Here is a 20,931-nt window from a genome sequence, read left to right as displayed (position 1 = left end):
TGTAGAATATTATTTTAACATACTGTTGAATTCTATTTTCTAGTACTGAATGCAAGATTTTTACATTAATAATTGGAAAGATTCTTCCATGGTTTCCTATTTTGTGTTGTCCACGAAGTTTTAGAATCAACATTTCATTGGCTTCCTTAAAAGAGCTATAAACTCTCTCTTATCCATGCTCTGGTTCAGCTATCTATTCCTTGGCTATCTGAAATAACATACCTATGAAAACACCTAGGTCTAAAAGTTTTTATGGAGCAGTCCTTTGATAACTTTACGGATTCCCTTTATTGTTATTGGTCTACTGAATTTCTTTCTTCTGGGGTCAAATTTGGCAACATTTTCTAAAAATATCCATTTCACCCAGATTGTCAAGTTTATTTGCATAAGGTTTTACACCATAATGCATGTGTGTAGTCTTTTCATTCTCTTTAGAATGAATTCTACCATAAAGCCTCCCAAACTTCGGGGCGCCTGGGTGGCTCAGTGGGTTAAACACCCAACTTCGGCTCAGGTCATGATCTCGCGGTTTGTGGGTTCAAGCTCCGCATCAAACTCTGTGCTGACAGCTCAGAGCCTGGAGCCTGCTTCGGATTCTGTGTCTCCCTCTCTCTCTGTGCCCCTCCTTTGCTCATGTTCTGTCTCCCTCCCTCTCAAAAAATAAATAAACATTAAAAAATTTAGAAGAAAAAAAAACCTCCCAAACTTCATCCAAATCAGTTTACTCTCAGTGAACTTCCTATTGATCAAAATCAGTAATCAGAACATTCTGATTCAAGACAGCTGAAGAAGCACACCCATTTATGTCCTCTCTCCAGAGATCCACTTCATAAAAATAATAGCAAAGGAATGAAACAGATAAAAGACACAACAACAAAATAAAAACAGTGGGGCGTCTGACTGGCTCAGTCAGAAGAGCATGCGGCTCTTAATGTCAGGGTCATGAGTTTGAGCCTCACATGGGGTGTAGAGATTACTTAAATAAATAAAACCTCAATAAAATTTTAAAAAAGAAAAGAAAAACAGTGATTTCAAAAGGCAAAAGATTCAACAAATTTCTAGAAGACAGAAAGTATATAGAGAATTGATATCTGAGTCATCCATTTTCTCATCATTTCAAGAAATATTTTAGGGGCACCTGGCTGGCTCAGTTGGTAGAATATGTGACTCTTGATCTGGGAGTTGCAAGTTAGGCCCCACAATAGGTGCAGGGCTTACTTTAAAAAAATAAATATTTTATGTACTAGGCATTATTCTAGGCACTGGAGATAAAGAACTGTGCACAAAGACTCCCTGCTCTTAGTATGTTTATATTCTAACTGGTAAGAGACAGATAAAAAGTAAATTATTATTCAAGCAGTGGTAAGAAATATAAAATAGGACAAGGAAATAGAGAAACTAATTTCACAGAGTCTGGATTCTTTGTCCCATGTGGCCACTGAAGTCTCTGATGTTAGTTTAATGGTCAGCTAATGATTAGACAGAGATTTCCTTAGACTCCTGGAACCAGTAAATCTCCCAGTCTTCATGGATGGGCTCTGTATATGTATTAGGGCACACTTTTAACACTAAGCCAGTTTACAATTTTTCCTTAGCCTTCACTATCCGTTGGCACAGAGCCTCAACATGAACTAGAACTAAGAACTTAGGGCCTTCTCAGGTCCTTTCTAAAGATGCACACAGCTCAACATATGGGCACAGCCTTCTTGATTCCCAGGAATATATCAAAGCTTTACAAATCCCCTATGGACATCTACTCCCCAGCTTTTCCTTTTAAGCTTTTTGGTTAGTCTGTTTGCCCCAACCGTTACTCACTACCACAGGCAGCTGAGATGTTCAATTGCCTCTAATTGTTTTCAATGAATACCCTGGGCAGAAAAGGCTCTGGTCAAATATATGCAAGTTTGCAAATGAGGTCTTTTAAGGAACCACCAGACAGGTCAATTAATAACAAATAACAGCAAGTCAAATAATGACAATTCTCTGGAACAGGGCTTTGAAAAAGTTCCAGTCTTGGTCTGTAGCTTCCAGTTGGCTTCTGGGCTGCTAGTTTTCACCATGATTAGGGACTGTTGGTTTTCAAAGCTACTGTGGAACTGGAGAGAGGACGGCACCTGGGCAAGTTAAAACATTACAAAGTTCATGGTGTTCTCGAGGTTTGGCCATTTTTCTTGAATAAATGTTCCTAGTTTGCTACAAGCCTATGGTTAATGTTCAGAGTTCTGAAACAGTTGATTTTGACTATGTCTGCCAGTGTCCTCATTGTTTTTATAAAGTATTTCCAGAGGTTCTTCCTCTGCCATGACTGCCGACATCCTGCATTTTAATTGAGAAACTCTTTTTTTTTTTAATGTTTATTTTATTTCTGTGAAAGAGACAGAGCATGAGCAGGGAGGGGGCAGAGAGACAGGAGACACAGAATCTGAAGCAGCCTCCAGGCTGTAAGCTGTCAGCACAGAGCCTGACAGGGGGCTCGAACTCACAAACTGTGAGATCATGACCTGAACCAAAGTTGGACGCTTAACCGACTGAGTCATCCAGGTGCCCCAAGGAACTTATATTCTAATAGAAAGATGAACAAATAATAAGGTAATATGATTTCACAAAGCAATAAGTACTATGGAAAATAACACAAAGAATAGAGAGTGACTACAGGGGAGCTATTTCAGATAGGGTGACAATTTCTGTGAGATGGTAACATTTCAGCAGAAATGTTAATAATGAAAAGGATGGAGTTATAAGAAGATGCAAAGGAAGAGGTTTCAGAAGGAAAACAAGTGTAAAGAAACTGAAAGGATGACATCTGGGCATGTTGAGAAATGGCAAAAAGGCCAATGTTAGCAAGTGAATGAGTGGTTGGAAAAGAAGACTCAGATGCAGGCAAGGGCCAGATGACACACAGCCTTGTTAACACATGATACGGAGTTTGGGAACGCAATGAGTGCTTCAAGCAAAACAATGACATAATTTGAGGGGTACCTGGTGGCTCAGTCAGTTAAGCATCCGACTTCGGCTCAGGCCACGAACTTGTGTTTCGTGAGTTTGAGCCCGGCCTCAGGCTCTGTGCTGACAGCTTGGAGCCTGCAGCCTGCTTCATATTGTGTCTCCCTCTCCCTCTGCCTCTCCCCTGCTCGCACTCTCTCTCCCCCTCTCTCTCTCTCTCAAAAATAAAGATTTTTTGAAAATTAAAAAGAAAAAAGAATTACATAATTTGATTAATAAACACTAAACACCATGGGGAGAATAGACCATATGGATATACTTGCCCTCCTCAGGCAGACCATTCAATGTGTCTGGAAAGCATTTCTCCAGGCTTTATCCAGGGGACAAACACCAGATGCTCAAAATCAAGAGCAAGGGCCAGAACACTGATTTAAGCTCCAGGCACCCTTCATTTCTTCATAATTGTTTACTTGAATCTGGTACGTTTCTAAAACTTCTACATATACTTTCATCTGTGATTTCTTCTCCTGGTCTCTATTGATCCAATCTCCTTGTTTCTCATCTTTCAGAAATTTGAAAGTCTCATCAACTGATGGTAACCTTTCTTGATATACTAAAACATCTAACATATCTAACATATTACCCAGAGTCCTTCATACTCAAGAGTCCTCCTGAAGTAGACACAAATATCCAGCAGACCTATACTCAGTGATCTCCCTTAAAGCTCTATTTATTTACTTTAGAGACAGCAAGAGAGCACACACGAGCTGGGGAGAGGGGCAGAGGGAGAGACAGAATCTCAAGAAGGCTCCGCACTCAGTGCAGAGCCCAACGTGGGGCTCCATCCCACGACTCTGTGATCATGACCTGAGACAAAATCAAGAGTCAGACACTCAACCAACTGAGCCACTCAGGAGCCCCAGGATCTCTTTTAAGTGACCCTAAGAGAGCTCTTTAGCTCTCACAATTCAGGCATCAGCACAAATCACATTTCTGTGGCCAAAAAAATTGCAACCAACTACATCTTCCAGGCTGAACTGTGGATAGACAAAAGCCATCACCATGCTGGTGAACTCCCTCCATAAATAAACAGCCCAGCCAAGTGACTGTGGTAAAATCGGGAATTCTTCTGGTTACTTTATTTGGGAGGTATGCCTGACCAACATATCATGGTATTGTCAGCTGTAGGAATATTTATAGTAACTTTACACTTAATAGAATACTTATCTGAACTTACTGAGAATTTTTTTTAATTCATTTAGTCTGTACCAAATTCTTTTTTTTTTTTTTTATTTTTTTTTCAACGTTTTTAATTTATTTTTGGGACAGAGAGAGACAGAGCATGAACGGGGGAGGGGCAGAGAGAGAGGGAGACACAGAATCGGAAACAGGCTCCAGGCTCTGAGCCATCAGCCCAGAGCCTGACACGGGGCTCGAACTCACGGACCGCGAGATTGTGACCTGGCTGAAGTCGGACGCTTAACCGACTGTGCCACCCAGGCGCCCCTGTACCAAATTCTTAACAGAAACAAAACACTTTATTGGGAAGAGATTCTCTAAGAAGAATTGTTCTTATGATTTCTAATATTATTTCTCAGAAAATCATCCTTTGAAACTGTCTATAAAACAATCTTTGGGGCATCAGGGTGGCTCAGCCGGTTGAGCATCTACCTCTTGGTTTTGGCTTGGGTCATGATCCCAAGGTCACTGAGCTCTGCACTGAGCATAGAGCCTGCTTACAATTCTCTCTCTCAGGGCACGTGGGTGGCTCAGTCAGCTGAGCATCCGTCCAACTTTGGCTCAGGTCATGATCTCACGGTTCGTGGGTTCGAGCCCCGTGTCGGGCTCTGTGCTGACAGCTCAGAGCCTGGAGCCTGCTTCAGATTCTGTGTCTCCTTCTCTCTGCCCCTCCCCACCCCACCCCTCTCAAAAATAAATAAACATTAAAAAAAAAAAAAAAAAAAAAAGATTCTCTGGGGCACCTGGGTGGCTCAGTTGGTTAAGCACCTGACTTCGGCTCAGGTCATGATCTCACAGTTCATGAGTTCGAGCCCCACATCAGGCTCTGTGCTGACAGCTCGGAGCCTGGAGCCTGCTTTGGATTCTGTGTCTGTCTCCCCTCCCCCCCCCTCTGTGCCCCTCCCCATTTGTGTTGTGTCTCTCTTAAAAATAAACAGTAAAAAAAAAAAAAATTCTCTTTCTCTCCCTCTCTAAACAATAAAAACTAAAATATTAAAATCAAATATTATTTAATAGAAATTAACAAAAACTTTTCCCCATAAGCTTCCAATAAAATAGGGAGATGTGTTCTATAGGAAAAATTCCAAAACCAGGGTAAAAAGTATTGAAAAGGAACGAGTTCATCTGAATTAGATTTGTCAAAGTGAGTTTAATAATAATCCAACGTTCTACTACGTTCCTTCCAACTCTCCTAGATTTTAGTAACTTGTCAGTCACAAGCCTAAGAATTTAATGTATAGAGAACCAGACTCCATGGAACTCAAAACCCCCCAAATTTTATCTTCATCCTCTCTTAAATCTGTGAAGTTAACTAAGAGAATCACAACTTTTTTCTGCAGGTGCTACAGACTGATACATGGTTTATACCAACATGAATATCCTATGTATTGCTTCCACTTACATAGAAAAATTTGTACCCTACTTCACCAAAATTCACAAGTCAAAACTCTATATATCATTCTATAAATCTGTATACCACGTTTATACATCAATTAGCTCTCCATTATTCAGATAAAATTTATCTTACACCATACTAACAGAACTAAGTCTTTTGAAATGTATGTCCTTACCTGTAAGAACTATAAAAATCTAAGTTAGGTTCTTTGATCAATGTTTTATTTCTCCAAACTTATTTACTCCTTCAAGAATCCATGAGCCAAAAATTCAGTGCTGTCATTTCAGCACAGAATGAGGAATAGTAAAGGTTTCTTTTTTCATATTAAAAAATTTTTAATTCCAGTGTAGTTAACATACAGTGTTGTATTAGTTTCAGAATGACAGTGAAGTTTTAACACTTGTTATTTTACAATTTTCAACCTAATTCACCTCTGTCGGAGGCAAGTTTGGCAAGCTTAGAGCACTGACTCTGGAGCCAGACTACTTAGGTTCAAATACCAGCTCTGCACTGATGAGTGCTGTGGGAGTTTAATTATTCAACTTTCCTGTGCCTCAGTTACCTCATCTGTAAAATGGGGATGATAATAATAATAATATATTATCTTTGTCATAAGGTTTAAATGAGTTAATATTTGTGAAGCTCTCAGAATAGTGCCTGGCACCATAGTAAACATGACAAAGCTGTTTGCTGAAGAAAAATTAAATAAATAAATATCTTAGACATAAGACAAATTCAGGAGGGAAATCTGGTCTTGAGTGAAAGTCAACTCATTCACTAGTTGCTCTTAGTTTTTCAAAGGGAAAAATATTAAAATTATTAAGGATAAGGCCCAAATAGCAAGAGATTCCCATGAGAGATTAACAAGTTGGACCTGTAGTTTTGCTTTTGTCACTTGGCTTGATTCCACATACCCTACACGAGAACCTTCCCTATAAGTCCTTTGCAAGGAAAGTGGTTTTTAAGCTCCTGGACAATAAAACATTGAATGTCAATCACATCCTGTTACTTAGCAAATACACAGAACTCATCATGGTCACAAATACTTTCAGGAGATCCAACTGTGAGTTGTGAGTTATTAATAGCTAACATTTATGGAATGTTTTTTATGGGTCAGACCCTGTTCTAAGTACGTTACATGTATATAATTCATTTAATCCTCTCAGTAAGTCTGTAAGGTAGGTGCTATTGACTATTATTACCATTTTAGAGATAAGAAAAAGTACAGAGAGTAACTTGGCCAGGGTATTTACCTAGTAAGTCACCAACCTGGAATTCAAGCCCAGGCAGCCAAGCTTCAAAGCCTGAGGTTTCAAACCACAGCTATGTGCCATTCAATATGAAACATCACAGACAGGACTGATGACTTTAAAAAGCTGACCAAGCTAAAAATCTATGCTATGTCATGCTATTCCCAAGCCAGATAATGAGAAGATACTAAGGCAAGTTTCCTTCTTTATCCTCTCTCATTTTTGTTCTCCCAGGCCTCCCAAGTGAATATGAGTTAATAAAGTGAAGTGCTTTACACAGTGCCTGGAACATAGTAAGTGTTCATTAAGTGTTAGGAGGAGGCGATGATAAAAACAGTAGAGTATGTTGCTGACCCTGCCTCACTCTAATGGCTATGATATGCTAGGAACTGCTGATATCTCTACTACCTTTCCCCCTTTATGATTACAGAAAAGGAGTCGGGACAATACATACATGCAGTCCACTCTTCAACCGTGTTACTTTCACCTGACCATATACACAAGAGACACTGCTTCACTGCTCAGTTCTCTTTTCTGGTTTACAAAGACTAGATTGGGGCCAGAAGAAAGTAGAATAAAACAGCTTTGTAACCTTTGGACTAGTTGCTAAGAGCAGAAGCAAAGTTTGCAAAACGCAACTTCATCAACTTCAACTTTTGACTATAAGATGGAACCTAGCAAATGATTCTCATGATGGAAGCTCTGCATGTGACCAAGTGTTTTCAACCTCATGATTCTATATTATTGCAGTCTTTAAAATGATGTGCCTGGGGCGCCTGGGTGGCTTGGTCGGTTAAGCGTCCAACTTCGGCTCAGGTCATGATCTCATGGTCCGTGAGTTCGAGCCCTGCGTCGGGCTCTGTGCTGACAGCTCAGAGCCTGGAGCCTGTTTCAGATTCTGTGTCTCCCTCTCTCTGACCCTCCCCCGTTCATGCTCTGTCTCTCTCTGTCTCAAAAATAAATACACGTTAAAAAAATTTTTTTTAAAATAAAAAAATAAAAAAAAATAAAATGATGTGCCTAACCACAGTAAAGAACAGAGATGACAGCAATGACAATCAGGGCAATAGGGTCTCCCTCTCAAATGTTCTGCAGTTATTTAGATTAAAAGCTTAACAGAATCAAGATACATTTCAGAGAAAAAAAAAACTAACAAACCCAAACATTTTCAATTCCAAAAAGCAATATTAGAAAAAAATCTAGCAGTCATTCGAATTTTTCAAACTCCAGGTATAATGCATTAATGTTGTCTTATTAACTTAGTGAAGACTAACAGTTTTTAATGAAATACAATAAAGCAAAATAGAACAGAAAATATTACAATGTATCACCAGTAGTAAAGATAATATTGTTCCACAAAACTTCTGTTTCAATTTTAAACATTAATATGTACATATACATGTATAAGTACTGGATAATGTATACATACGTGTGTAAGTACCAGGTAACAATGTAAAAATGCATGTTATAGTGGGTCATGATCAAAAAAATTTGAAAGCCACTTTATCAGAATATAAAAAACTGACCAGTCAAGGAGGAAAATATCCACTTCAAACTACACAGGAAATAACATTCAGAGTTTTGGTGGTTCTCTTAGTTAAAAAAAAAAAATTTTTTTTCATTTTGTTTATTTTAGAGAGAGAGAAAGAGAGCACTAGAGGTGGAAGGGGCAGAGGGAGAAAAAGAAAATCTTAAGCAGGGTCCACACTCAGTGCAGAGCTGCAGAGCCAAACTCAGGGCTGGATCCCACAACCCTGGGATCATGACCACAGTCTAAACCAAGAGCTGGAGTCTAAACCAAAAGTTGGTTGGGATGTGCAACCAACTCTTAATTAGGTTTTTAAAGGCAATCCTTTACTCTGAAAAAGAATTTAAAAAGGAGAAGGAAACCATCTATAAGAATCAATAGTTTAACAGTTACTCCAAATAAACAAGTTTCACAGAATGTGAGGTACCAACACTAAACAAATATATACTAACAGGAGATACACAGGAATGAGATAAAGCAAACATTTTCAGTTCATCTAGTTATTAAATGCCACACCAGGGGTGCCTGGGTGGCTCAGTCGGTTAAGCGGCCCACTTCGGCTCAGGTCATGATCTCACAGTTTGTGAGTTCGAGCCCCGCGTTGGGGTCTGTGCTGACAACTCAGATCCTGGAGCCTGTTTCAGATTCTGTGTCTCCCTCTCTCTCTGACCCTCCCCCGTTCATGCTCTGCCTCTCTCTGTCTCAAAAATAAATAAACATTAAAAAAAATAAATTTAAAAAAAAATGCCACACCAATATTAGAGATGGCTTATACTCTTTGCAAAAGCTCTCATTCCCAATCTCAAGAACACTTATTCATCAGTTATCTGATAGCTGCTTCCCAACCTACAGCAAAGATTTGGTAAAAGGGAAAAGTAGATTTGAAAAGTTCAGTGAAGTAATAACACAGTGATTCCTGGAGAATGTGTGTTTTTTTTTTAACGTTTATTTATTTTTTGAGAGACAGAGAGAGACAGAGCGTGAGCAAGGGAAGGGCAGAGAGAGAGGGAGACACAAAATCTGAAGCAGGATCCAGGTCTGAGCTGTCAGCACAGAGCCTGACACAGGCCTCGAACCCAAGAACCTTGAGATCATGACCTGAGCTCAAGTCGGACATTCAACCGACTAAGCTACCCAGATGCGTCCTGGAGAATGTTTTTTAATAAGACAGGTGTATACTACTTTTTACCCTAAAATGTTCTCTAAATTCTGAAATTTTCTAAAAAAACAAATCATATACACATTTTGGATTATGCTGTCGACAAAGAGTGAAACTGCCATATTAATATTATCAATCTAGTAGGAAAAAATTAACATTATTGTGTTAAATTAAAATTCCCTCTAATTTTAGGGGCGGCTGGGTAGCTCAGTCGGTTAAGCGTCCGATTTCAGCTCAGGTCATGATCTCATGGCTTGTGAGTTCGAGCCCCGCATCAGGCTCTGGGCTGACAGCTCAGAGCCTGGAGCCTGTTTCAGATTCTGTGTCTCCCTCTCTCTGGCCCTCCCCTGTCCACACTCTGTCTCTGTCTCTCTCAAAAATAAATAAACATTAAAAAAAATTTTTTTAATAAAAAATAAAATTCCCCCTTATTTTGAAAAAAGGAGGAACAACAGGTGAAACTGACCTAAATCTTTTTCAACTACTATGGAAACTTAAGAATAAAGTTCAATTCTACCTAAGAGCTAATCATTCTAATTTATTCCCATAGCAACAGTGCTGCTAGCAGAAACAATTTTCCTAAATTCAGTAATTGCTACATTATTAAATTTCAGGTGAAAAAAAAAACTATTGAAATTTTAGGAGATAAACTAATTATCAAACCCATATATAAAAAAGAATTGCTTCTGAAACAAAAATTAAATGTTTAAACCAAAATAAGGAATATTCTAAATCATCATAGCAAAGCTTCTCAGATCCATATTTTTCCCACCAAAAAGAAAAAAAAAATCAAGACAAAAGCTACTATGAAAAATGGTGTACTGAATTAATGTCTGAATTAATAAAAGAAGTATATAATATTTCTTATAATATATAAGAAATAAAATTAGTATCCCTAACCAAGTGTCACTTCTTACCAGAAATAACTATAGTTTTCTTCTGCTAACCAGATTCCATGATTCTCAATTGTTTCAAAAACTCAGAAAAGTAACTTCTCATATCTCAGTCCCAGACTCCTACATTAATTAAACTACACTTCAAATGATATAAAATCATCTCCTTCCTTTAGAGATGCAACAAGAATTTTTACATTTGGGAATAATAAAAGCACAAAAGAAGTAATATTAATATAATCAGTAATATTCTAAATGACTACATGCATTTTTTAATTTATAAAGGAAATGGTTTGTGAAAGTTCTCCTCGTTTCTAAGTCAAACTAAAAACACTCCTCTTTTCTAAGAAAAACTAAAAACGCTAATTTAAATATATTAATCTCAACAGTCCTAAGGAAATGGAAGTACTTAATTTTGCACAAATTTCCAACTTTTCCAAATTTACTACTCAGTAAATCAGAAATCTCAGTTTGTTTTCTATTTCATATTTCAAAGTTGTTAAATTCATAGTGGACACATTAAGATTTAGAGTTTAAGACTATTACATAAATTTAATACTCTGCAGATCAAAGAAAGGAAGTATAATAAGATCAAGAGGTAGGACATTTTAGGGGCGCCTGGGTGGTTCAGTCAGTTAAGCATCGGACTTCAGCTCAACTCATCATCTCATGGCTTGTGTGCTCGAACCCCACTGACAGCTCAGCCTGGAACCTGCTTCTGATTCTTTGTCTCCCTCTTTCTCTGCCCCTCTCCCACTCACGCTCTGTCTCTCTCACTCTCTCTCTCTCAAAAATAATAAACATTAAAAAAATAAAAAGAGGAAGACATTTTAGTAATATAGAATACATTTTATTAAATATGCTACCTTTTCTCCAAATAACTCAAAAGTAACCAACTTCCACACAATAATTTTTTAAAGAGGGAAAGATATAGTCCTGCTTTCCTTTTATAATACATGATTTTTGCCATCTAAGAAACACAGGTGGTAAAAGGGTTTGCAATTTGCCTTAGGCCAGCCCATGTAAAACTCCTCTCTAAGGTTCCCAAGCCCAAAGTGGTCCTCTGATAACAGTTTCCGGCAAACTGGATTTTTAACCTTAACCTACAAAGGAAGAAATCACTAAATTAGTAAAACGCTGTACAAAAAGGTCATGAACTCTAAAGCCAGAAAAATTAAGTTCAAATCCAGCTCTCTGGCTAACTAGCTGTGTTACTTTGGGCAAGTTATGTAACTTCCATGCCTTTGTTTCCTCATTGGTAAAATGGAGATAAGAACAGTATTTACTTCACAGTGTTGTACAGCTTAAGGAGTTCATGTATGTAAACCACTCAGAGTAGTTCCTGGCACATAGTAAGCGCTATATAAAGCTGCTTTTATTTTTTACTGTTTTACCAATACAGACTTTTACAGTTCAGTTGCAAAAGTTTCCCAAATGAAATTTATTTAATTGTACCTATAAAAAAACAATATGATTTTAAACAGTGATGCAAATTAATGTAAGAACCTTAAAATAAAATAATGATGAGAAATCACTGTTTTGAAAACAATAGAAAATCACAAAATCTAGCTTAAAAAAATCATATACAATTGTCACTGAGAAGTGACATTTTCTTAGGATTAAGCTTATTTTAATTCTAATTATATTTTCTTCTTTTTTTTCTACACCCTGGTGATACAGGTTATGTTAAATCTTATGGTTTAATTCAAATATGTACAAAGAAAACCAAATTCAGGATTTAAGTGTAAACGCCAGCCTTATGTATAATGCTACCTAGTTCACATGAACAGCCTATATACGTATTAATAAAACTGTACACAGTAGGTACCCAAAAGAAACTTGCTAAAAGAAATATACAAATATTAACCAAGCTGATAAGTTAAAGTGCATCCAACACAATCGGTAGTAAGATCTGTAAGATATTAAGTACTATTTTTTTATTTTTCTTTTTGTTTTGTTTTTTTAATTTTTCCACCCAAATTTTGGAATCATTTGTTCCAGTTCTATGAAAAATGCCACTGGAATCTGTAGATTACTTTGGGTAGTATGGACATTGTAACAATATTAGTTCTTCCAGTATATGAGCATGGACTATCTTTCCATTTATTTATGACATCTTCAGTTTTTTTATTTTTTATTAAAAAAAAATTTTTTTAATCTTTATTTATTTTTTAAGAGACACAAAGAGACAGAGCATAAGCGGGGAAGGGGCAGAGAGAGAGAGGGAGACACAGAATCCAAAGCAGGCTCCAGGCTCTGAGCTGTCAGCACAGAGCCTGACGTGGGGCTCGAACTCACAAAACGTGAGATCATGACTCAAGCCGAAGTCGGACACTTAACTGACTGAGCCACCCAGGCACCCCTACATCCTACATCTTCAGTTTTTTAATCAATGTCTTACAGTTTTCTGTGTACAGGTATTTCACCTCCTTGGTTAAATTTACTCCTAGACATTTTATTATTTTTGATGCCATTGTAAATGGGATTGTTTTCTCAGTTCTTCTTCTTCTTTTTTTAATCTTTTTTTTTTGAGAGAGAGAGAGAGAGAGAGAGAGAGACAGAGTGTGAGCAGGGGAGAGGCAGAGAAAGAGGGAGACACAGAATCTGAAGCAGGCTCTAGGCTCTGAGCTGTCAACACAGAGCCCGATGCAGGGCTCGAACTCATGGACTGCAAGATCATGACCTGAGCCAAAGTCAGACGCCCAACCAACTGAGCCCCCCAGGAGCCCCTCAGTTACTCTTTTTTGATAGTTCATTATCAGTGTGTAGAAATGCAACAGATTTTTGTATACTGATATTTTATCTTGCAAATTTACTTAATCCATTAATTGTAACAGTTTTTTGTGGAGACTTTAGGTTTTCTACAGGTAGAATTAGGTCACTTGCAAACAGTAACAGTTTAACTTATTCCCTTACTAACTTGGATACATTTTCTTTTCCTTTTTCTGCCCAATTGCTGTGGCTAGGACTTCAATACTATGTTGAATAAAAATGGTGAGAATGGACATCCTTGTCTTGTTCCTGATTTTAGAGAAAAAGCAGTTGACTATGTTTGTGACGGGTTTGTCACATATGGTCTTTGTTATACTGAGGTATGTTTCCTCTATTCCTATTTTGTTAAAAGTTTTAAATCATGAGTTTTACAATTTCAATGGATGTTGAAAGGTTAGGACTACTTATACATTTCCTTTTTTGATTTAAAATACTACTATGGGGCACCTGGCCGGCTCAGTCGGTGGAGTATATGATTCTTGATAATCTCAGGGTTATGAGTTCAAGCCCTATATTGAGCATAGAAATTACTTAAAAAAAAAAAAAAAAAGGTAAACTACAACTACATATTTAAAAGAAGAAAACAGTAAAGTTTTCTTAAAAACATAAAATTTTATGAAGTCCATATTTCAAATATGTTTTTAAATATACTACAAATAAAGAAGATACTCTAATTATTTTTACATTTAATAATTAGATACCTTAGGACTTAGGTTGATGGGACCAAATAAAAATATTGAGATGATGATGTGGTTTCTGCTCCATTATTTATGTTCTCTGTCAATAAGACATATTAATAATAAGGCAGTTGGTAGCTTAAGCCATATATTCTGTATAAGAACATACACCTGTATTTTTAAGTTAATTGGCAGAAAGTCCACCTATTTTCAACTTTATTACAAATATAATTAACCCCCTAATATAAATGAATGTAGGGGAAGAATAAGCTTTTCCTAATATTCTTAAATGCATTTTGAACTTTTAAAAAAAATGTTTATTTATTTTGAGAGAGAAAAAGAGCATGCACAGGAGAGCAAGGGGAGGGGAAGAGAGGGAGGAGAGAATCCCAAGCAGGCTCTGTGCTGTCAGCATGAAGCCCAAAGCCGGGCTCAATCTCACAAACCATGAGATCATGACCTGAGCCGAAATCAAGAGTCCAACGTTTAACCATCTGAGCCACCCAGGCGCCCCACTTTGAATTATTTCTATGTTGAATTATTCTACGTTAACTATTTTGAACTAGTCTTCCTCCATTTAAAATACACATAAGTTAAGGTATCTTCTTGTTATATGTAGAACACAAAAATCTCTTAGACAACTACCGAAAAAGAAGTTCTATCAGCCTTTTATCTGAAAGCAAAACAAAAAGAACGAAGTTATGAAGTGGTTTAGGTAGGTCATAGAAACCATCACACCACAAGGTAAGGATGTGGTGTGGGTGTACTTTGTTTCTTATATTTTTAAAGCTGCATTTTCCTTAAAACATATCCTAGGGTTCAAGAATAAAAGTTTAAATATGTAAAACAACATACAGTAACAAGTAAAATGACAAAAAATAATCAAAAATAATTGAACCAAATAAAAACAGAAAACCTGGTATGCATAAACTAATATGAGAAATTTATTTTAAATGGAGTCCTCAGGGTTACAAAATAAGACTGCCAAACTAAAGGAGAAATTTCTATGGAAAACTGACATCAATTCCTCTCCTGAGCTTTCCAAACACATACACTAAGCTGTCTCTAGTGATAATTTTTGTTGTTGTTTGGAAGCTGGGTAGGACATGCACACTTTTCAGAAATTAGAAAGTCTATTAGCGTTTGGTAGGAAGACAGGAGCACAAACACAAATGCTCCAATGAGACCACAGGATGTTCATGTAAAGGCTTTTATGCAGCATTCATATCATAATGGGCTAAAATGATTTTAGAAGAAAAGAGAGAAAAAGACTCCCTAAGACTTTTCAACTTTTACTTCTGCACAACAGTTTCTTTCTAGGGGCCATCTGTGAAGGCAGCCTTGAATTTAAAAATCTGTCATAAATTCCTTCTCCTAGAATTCATTCCTATGGCACAAATGTATTGAAATGAACCACTAGGGGCGCCTGGGTGGCTCAGTAGGTTAAGCTTCCAACTGACTTTGGATCAGGTCATGATCTCAGTTTGTGAGTTCGAGCCCCACTCTGTGCTGCCAGTACAGTGCCTACTTGAGATTCTCTCCCTCCTTCTCTCTCTGCCCCTCCCCTGTACTCTCTCTCTCTCAAAAACAAATAAATAAACTTAAAAAAAAAAAAAAAAAAAGAAGAAATGAACCACTAAATACTACATTGTGCTCTCTGGCCTACAACTTTGAGAGAACTAAAACCCACTTCTCTGGGTGCATGACTCTGAGTACAAGACTTCTGTATTTGTAAAAACTGACCTTGGAAAAATCACCAATTCTTTAAGTCTTGATTTCCTTATTTGTAAAATAAAAGGGTAAGTTTGAGCTCTACAGAACCCTCCAGCTGTAATCTGTAGAAATCCATCTACGTTTAGACTTAGACATGCTCAAGAAATAGAAAGTTCAGAAGAATGTGGAAAGATGGTCTTGCATCAATCCAAATATAAATCTATCTATGGAGTGCCCATGGCAAAAAAAAAAAAAAAAAAAAAAAAAAAAACCCCACAAACTTAGAGGTAAAGAAGCAGTTAGAGGGAGTCAGCCCATACTCACTGGGGTTAGTTTTTAAGGATGTGAAATGAGGAGACCCAGGTTGAACAGAAGCTGGAGTTTCCAATGTAGGTGCTGGGGAGAAGGTATGGGTAAAGAGCTTTCCAAAGGGCTTCCCTCAGCAGTTAGATAAGGACTGAAAACCACCCAAAGGGTCCTTCTCTGTGGCTTCTTAGGACTAATATGGCCAAGCTCCAAAGTCCCTTGCTAAAAATAGCTGAAGGGAGCAGCCCCATTCTGGAATGAGCAAGGTCTATGCTATGCTTGTGTATGTATATTCATCATATAATGAGAGAAACTTTTCTCTAACTCACCAGTCAAACGTGAAGCAGACACTTCACTTAAATACTAAATCTCAGAGCACAATTTATATTTCAAAAGCAGATCACATAAAAGTATTTGCAATCAAATGCCAGACATACACCACAAACACTGGAAAAACAAAAATAAAAATTATCCAACGCTGTGTCTCAAAATATACCTCGGATCACAAAATCTGAGACACTAACCCCTATTAAGTCCAATCTCTTCATCTTGGAGGTGACTAAAAGCCATCAGAGAAACTTTAAAAATTTAAGAGAAACCTAACTCTCAAATGAGAAAACAATGTTTTTTTTTTTTTTTTTTAATTTTTTTTCAACATTTTTTATTTTATTTTTGGGACAGAGAGAGACAGAGCATGAACGGGGGAGGGGCAGAGAGAGAGGGAGACACAGAATCGGAAACAGGCTCCAGGCTCCGAGCCATCAGCCCAGAGCCTGACGCGGGGCTCGAACTCACGGACCGCGAGATCGTGACCTGGCTGAAGTCGGACGCTTAACCGACTGCGCCACCCAGGCGCCCCGGGAAAACAATGGTTTTTAAGACTAAGGTGGAGGGGCGCCCGGATGGCTCAGCTGGTTAAGCGTCAGACTTCGCTCAGGCCTTGATCTGGCAGTGGTGAGTTCGAGCCCCCGTGGGCATCTGCGCTGACAGCTCAGAGCCTGGAGCCTGCTTGGGATTCTGTGTCTCCCTCCCTCTCTCTGCCCCTCCCCGCTCGCACTCTATCAATCTTTCTTTCTTTTTTTTTTTTTTTTTAATTATTTATTTTTGAGACAGAGAGAGACAGAGCATGAATGGGGGAGGGGCAGAGAGAGAGGGAGACACAGAATCGGAAGCAGGCTCCAGGCTCTGAGCCATCAGCCCAGAGCCCGACGCGGGGCTCGAACTCACAGACCGTGAGATTGTGACCTGAGCCGAAGTCGGACGCTTAACCGACTGAGCCACCCAGGCGCCCCTCTATCAATCTTTCAAAAATAAACATTAAAAAAAAAAAAAAAGACCAAGGTGGAAACAGTAAGGAAAAAATAAAAGAACAGTCGAAGTAATAAAGTAGTGTAATGTCTGGCTTATGAAGAAACAGGAAGAAAAACAGAAAACTTGTCAACACGGTAAAAACGAAGAAACCATCTGTAAGAGGTTAAAGATAAAGATACATTTGCACACGGAGTTCAATTAATGAAAACGTACTCTGAAACTACTAGAGTGCACTCTTTGGCAGAAAACGTTTCAGTAACTCTAAAATTTCTGGCAAGGAGCTTGTAAATCTGGGGCTAAAAATCTCCCAAGAAACTCTTGTCTTCTGTCATAGCACCTGTCCTTGTAAGTAAAGCCCATGCAGAACACAGAGCTGATCGTCCGCATTTTTGCCTCAGCTGTGCACATCCACTCTCATGGGGCAGAAAACACAAAAATGACAGCACGTCCTCATGGCCTGTCAGTTAACAAGACCACACAAGCCCAATCGCTAGCTGTTCCGTGTGCCTGCCACCTGTTAGCCTGCTCCAGAGAGAGCCCCCCAAACTGTGCTCCAGCGAAGAAAAAGGGAACGCCTTTGTTGTTCCCTAACTACGGAAGCTACCAGAGTCTAACACAACGCCCCAAGGCAAAACTTCCCCCAAGCCGGATGAATCGGCCGACACTGGGGCTTTGGCTAAGCCCTTCTCTAGCTAAGAAAAGGCGGGAGAACCCCAGGCGAAGCACAGATGTCACCTACTAGTCCCGGGAGGGGACAGGGATCGAAGGTGACGGAAGTTGGGGGGCCGGACCTACGACCCTAGAGAGACGAGCTCAGTTTCGCAGTGGAGGAGGGGAAGCACAATGAGGAGGTGGGCCGTCCTGCTGCGGGAAAGAACAGCGAGAACCCCGGGAGGTGCTAACGTGAGAAGCAAGGGAAAAAGCGAGAGGCAGTGGTGAGGGAAGCGCTGAGGCGAAAGGCAAGAAACCCGGGCTTGTAACGGGGGGATGAGAAAAACAGCGAGGCGAGAGGTGCGCGGAGGCCAGCAAAGCTAAGGGGGAGGTGAAAGAGTCGAGGCCGGCGAGGGAAAGGGCTGAAGTGAGGGAAGCACTGCAGGGACAAGGGACAGGCAAAGAAAACCCCCACCCACAGGGACCGGGACAGAACTCTTGACCCGTCCCCGTACGGGCTGTACTCTACCGGCCGCACTCTGACCCTGTCGCGGCGGTGACTCACCCTAAGGTTGCAGAGGCCCCAGAGCAGGACATGGGTACTGGTCCAGACCCACAGCAGAACCCAGCGGATGGAGGAAACCGCGGCGTTAGCGTGACCCGGATGCGCATCCCTAGGAACCGGAAGTCAGCGGCCAGGGTCACCTCACAATCCACACCTCCTTCCACCAGAAGCCTCTGGGCGCATGTGTCAGGCCTCACGGGGCGGGGCGGGGCAGGGAGGAGCCTAGATCCCGCCCACTCCGCCGTTCTGGGAGCTCCGCCCCTGGTTACGCCCCACCGCGCGCCTCGGAGGGGCTTAGGGCTGAGGGGTTGATTTCTTGCTTCGCCCAGGAACTGGTGGTGCTTCTGCGGCGCAAGCAACCACGACAAAAACACAAAAAAAAACAAAAACTTAACGCTTTCATATTTTTAGAAAGGCTTTTAGAATGCATGTAATGCTTGCCTCCCTAAAGCGATCGTGAGAAGAAATGCTGGTTGTATGTGGTAGTTTTAGAAAAAGTGCGGGAGGAAGAATGAGTGGGAAGTTTTGGAAGACGCTGGTGGGGAGGCGAACCCAATATTGGTTTATTCCCAACATCTATTGGTCTTACAGTAACTTCTCTTGCGTGCACGCTATTTTATGTGATAATTTTATCAGAAACAAAATTTATAGATGCTTCACTAACTTTAAGTTACTACCCAAATAGGAGCAGGGTTGAATTCAGGCATGTGGAGACCTGAAATTTATTCAATTTGAGGGCCCTGTTAAAGAAAATCCAAAATTACAAATACAATATTAGGTGTAAAAATGAGTCTTTGGAGTGAGAAAAGAAATTACAAATTACAAATTTTAAAGCTTCACAAATAACACAAAATCCAGAAAAGTTACACACTGTTTTTAAACTAAAATACTTCTTTTCTACACTTTTTGGGCTGTATACTCTTTGATCACCTCTTCCTATGACAACTTATTAAGTAATATCAATTATTGAGATCCTTGACTCCTCTCTTTCACACCCTTCATCTAATTCATCAGTGAGTTCTGCATAATCTGCCTTTAAAATTTGTTCAGAATCTGACCATTTACTGCCTCTACTGGTACAAGCCACAGTCGATGTGAGACTGCTCTTTTTATACCCTTCCTTTTCCACAATCTATTAATACAACATCAACAGGCTTCTGTTAACACCTTAAGCAGATCCTGTCCCCGCTCCAATGGATTCCTGTTTCCAAGTGAAAACAAAAAATCCTTGTACTGCCCTAGAGGACCCTCAAGACGTGACACTACCTACCCACCCCCGAGTACAACTAACCTTATCTCCTACTCTCCATTATACCACCACGTCAAGGCACATTGGGCTCTTTGCTATTCCTCAAACCTGCACATGAACTCAGGACCTTCATGCTTGCTGATCTCTGCTTGGAATCTCTTCCCCCAAACACCTGCATCATTCACCAGGTCACCTCCTTTACATCTTTGTTCAAATGTTACCCTCTCAATGAGAACTTCCTTGCCACTGTATTTGTATTATTTATTTTTGTTTGTTTGTTTTATTTTGAGAGAGAGTGAGAGGCAGAGAGAGGGGGAGAGAGAGAATCTCAAGAAGGCTCCACACTGTCAGCATGGAGCCTGATGTGGGACTTGAACTGACGAATAATGAGATCATGACCTGAGCTGCAACCAAGAGTTCAACGCCTAAACCAGCTGAGCCACCCAGGCATCCCCCTGCCACTGTATTTAAACCTGAAGCACCATCACCCTCCCCAAAATTTTTAGCCCAGTTTCCTACTTATTTTTTCTCGAATAACATTTATCCCATCTAACAATTTGCTGATGAATTTGGTTAAATGTCTTTCTCCCGCACATACACACCAAAATGTAAGCTCCAGGAGATGTCTGTGTTTGTTCACGGATGTATTTCAGCATCAGAGCCTAGCACATTGTAGTTGCCCAATATGTTTGTTGACTGAAAGGATAAATTGCCCATTTATTTGCTTTTGCTCATCTGAAACCATGCAAACTGAGCCACCATTTCCACCAGGGGGAGCCCGTGAATAACCAATGTGGTATCCCCAGAAAAGTTACTCTGAAAGTGTGTAGTATGCATAATTCTAGAACAGAGTCACAGGAAAGTGCATAAATTCCTCCCCAGAGTAAAGACTGCTGTATCTACTAACAATAAAAACCCTCCGATGTCTTCACAATCCTTTAAGAATAAAATCTAGGTGTGCCTGGGTGGCTTATTTGGTTGAGCATCTGACTTTGGTTCAGGTCACAATCTCACGGTTTGTGAGTTGGAGCCCCGCATCAGGCTCCATGCTGACTGCATGAAGCCTGCTTGGGATTCTCTCTGTCTCTCTCTGTCTCTCTCTGTCTCTCTCTGTCTCTCTCTCTCTTTCTCTGCCCATCCTCACTTGTGTTTCTCTTGTTTCTCTCTCTCTCAAAATAAATAAACTTTAAAAAATAAAATAAAATAGGGGCGCCTGGGTGGCTCAGTCGGTTAAACGTCAGACTTCGGCTCAGGTCATGATCTCCCGATTCGTGAGTTC

At 39.6% G+C, this 20,931-nt stretch overlaps 1 protein-coding gene across 2 annotated transcripts in view; it reads right to left on the bottom strand.

Annotated features, from left to right (window-relative positions):
- EYA3 (EYA transcriptional coactivator and phosphatase 3) overlaps positions 1-18,536 on the bottom strand; it is a 98,812-nt gene extending 80,276 nt beyond the window's left edge. For both annotated transcript variants that reach the window (XM_058718418.1, XM_058718419.1), the window contains exon 1: positions 18,404-18,536. The gene's annotated coding sequence lies outside the window, so the exon portion shown is untranslated. The remainder of the gene's footprint in view (positions 1-18,403) is intronic.
- Between the last annotated feature and the right edge of the window lie 2,395 nt (positions 18,537-20,931).

Source organism: Neofelis nebulosa, chromosome 2 (assembly GCF_028018385.1).
Source record: "Neofelis nebulosa isolate mNeoNeb1 chromosome 2, mNeoNeb1.pri, whole genome shotgun sequence".
Classification (NCBI taxonomy): domain Eukaryota; kingdom Metazoa; phylum Chordata; class Mammalia; order Carnivora; family Felidae; genus Neofelis; species Neofelis nebulosa.
Note: the sequence above shows the minus strand (reverse complement) of the source record. Positions and strands in the feature narration are given on the sequence as shown.